The following is a 2925-nucleotide window of genomic DNA, read 5'->3' on the forward strand; positions in this document are numbered from 1 at the left end:
CGCCTACCTTGACTTTGGTGATTAACTGCTGATACTTGACTTTTACCAGACAGACATCCAATTATCCCCATAATGTTTAAGGATTCAAATTCCATCTCAGCCCTCCCTACAGTAATATTTGGACTATTAGAAGAGCAACCACAGAGCTCTTCAGGGAAGATAGAGTTAGTCTTACAAATGTTCTCCTCACAGTCCTGGTTAAAGGTGTGTCCTCTGGACATTCCTGGGGTGGGTGGGCAGCTCTCAAATGGTAAATCCATTCTAGCATTCCAATCTCCCTAAGCCTTTGAATTCCCTCTTCTACTGTGTACCAGGGCAAATGAGGCATCTCAACCTTAGACATGCTAGTCCCTCTTTTGGCCCATGTTTCAATCAGCCACCCAAACTGTTAGAGCCCTTTCTAATCCCTCAAGCTACAGCATTGAATCCAGAATTTCTGCTTAGTGGGTCCATATCAATAAATTCAGCTTGATCCAACTTTATATTCCTTCTACCATTATCCCACACCCTTAGAATCCATTCCTACACATGTCCCCCTGATTTCTTTCTATATAAGTTGGAGAACTCATGCAGTTCTTTCTCAGTATACCTTACTTCCTCATGTGTCACACTTTGTATTTCACCTTTGGGGGCTTGTTGTGATTTTAGTTTAGTAATAGGTCTTGAAGACAAGAGGGATGGTGGGGGTGGGTAAGGAGAAGGATTAGAAATGTCTTGCAAGCTACTGACCTCAGAGAATTCCCTTGCATTTTCTTTTGGTGAGACAGAATTAATCTCTTCAGGTAGGGGATGGAAGGCAGTTTCCTCAGGGCAGACTGGAGGCTCAGCAGTGCATGCTGGAGTTTGGCTGGTACATGCCTCAGGGCTGGAAAGAGGTCCAGACTCCCTGGGGCAGGCCTGAAGCTGGGCAGGGCAAGCTTCAGTTTGGCTGGTACCCACCTCAAGGCTGGAAGTTGTTTCAGACTTCCTGGGGCAGGCTGGAGGCTGGATGATACAAGGTTGATAAGGTGCCACCTGGACAGGGCAGGCCAAAGTCAGGCTTATCTGGTAAAGTCTCAGCAGAGTTCAGGGTTTTACTGTCTCCATCAATATCATCATCATCCCATATGTCTACATCCCTGGATTCCACTCTTCCAATCAGTGCCTTCACTTTAACTGCAAAAACCCTGTGGGGTTGAGATTTTAGCTTCCTTTGTAACTCTGCTACTCAAACAATGAGTCTGAGTTTGGTTCTCAGATATTTTGAGCCTGTGGCTACATGAAACAAGATTTTCTTTCAGACCACACATAGAAACTTTCATGTCATCCAATTGGTGTTTAAGTTTCAAATTTGAAGCCTTTAACTCTTTCTTTTTTAACAGTATCCAGAGTATCTAGGAGGAGCCATCCAACATCATTATACTGTTTGACTCCAGAAAACTCTGTTAAGATGTTGAAAACACTCTCACCCAGATCCTTGCTTCTTACAAGCATGGAAGTAGGGGAAGCCAGTGATGCTATTTTGTGGACCTCAATTTCCAACCCATGCCATGGACTGTTAGCAACCTCTTCATTGTTGGAAATGGAGTTGTCAATACCCTTGAGTCCAATTAGAGTAGAAAGACCATTGCAGAACCCCCAGAACCACCTCAGACATCCCATGTTTAAAACTATTTCTCAAGAACCACTCCCCCTACAAGCTGTATTAGTCAGGGTTCTCTAGGGAAACAGAATCAACTAGAGATATCTGTCAATAAAATGCGATTATATAAGAGTATCTCCTACCGCTGTGGGTATACACAAGTCCAGATTCTGCAGGCAGGCAATGAAAGTCCAATGAAGGTTCTTGATGAGTTCTGGGAGACGTTGGCTGTCCAAAGACGAGCTGGGCAATTCTCTGTCAATGCTGGAGTAACTTCCTGTTTTAAGGCATTCAACTGATTGGGTGGCGGTCTCTCTCGTTGATGTAATTATAACCAGCTATCTATGATTTACCACTGCAGTAAAGTCAATGGTGGCTAAAGTCCATGAATGTCCTTATATTACAGTTAGTCCAGTGCTTTCTTGACCAAACAACTGGGCACAATTACCTGGCTGAGTTAACACAATAGCCTAACCATCACATATATGTCTCAAATCCTGTATCTCTTCTGCGGCTTTGATATATTCCTTTGCTTGGGTTACTTCTCCCATTATCTTATTATGGCTTGTAATTTTTTGGATGTATTTTATTTAAATAGTTTCCTTTTTAATTCCTTTCTAAATTTTGCTGACAATATAAAATGTATTTTAAGAGGAGTGTTTATGAACCTTAAGACTATTTCTAATGTATGTTTCTTTTTCCATGTTTGTTTTCATCCTTGCCATGAACATATATAATACTAAAATTTAAGAATCAAAATTTTGTGTTCTAAGTGTTTGAGTTAACATCCAAAGTTATTTTCAGATTGATTCAGATCTGTGTTTAGAACTGCATAAAAACAAAACTAGAATTCGGCCAACATATTAGATTGTTAGCAATAATATTTGTTGCTTACATACATGCAAACACTAATCTATTGAATTAATTTCACTTCATATTACTTCTAAAATAATTCTTCATTCAGTATACCCAGGTTACTTCATAATTCTATATTATTATCATACATAACTTCAATCGTAAGTGTTCTTCAAAATTCTTGACTCTGCTGAATTGTGTGCTAAAGGATCCATATGAAGTATTTTATTTTGCACTATGATATTCTGACATGAAATCCAACTCAAGGTTTTCCTTAATTGACTTTAGGACTACTGTTTCCTCAACGTAAGAATATTAATGCTAAGAAATAAGTGATAACTGAAGACATGCCTTATTCATGAAACTGATAATTTAATAATGTGCATTTTCACTTTCCCCACAAGTGCTGGTGTATGAATAAATCACTTTGTGTGTTTTTTCATGAATAA

The sequence above is a fragment of the Dasypus novemcinctus genome, chromosome 7, assembly GCF_030445035.2.
Source record: "Dasypus novemcinctus isolate mDasNov1 chromosome 7, mDasNov1.1.hap2, whole genome shotgun sequence".
NCBI classification, from domain to species: Eukaryota; Metazoa; Chordata; class Mammalia; order Cingulata; family Dasypodidae; genus Dasypus; species Dasypus novemcinctus.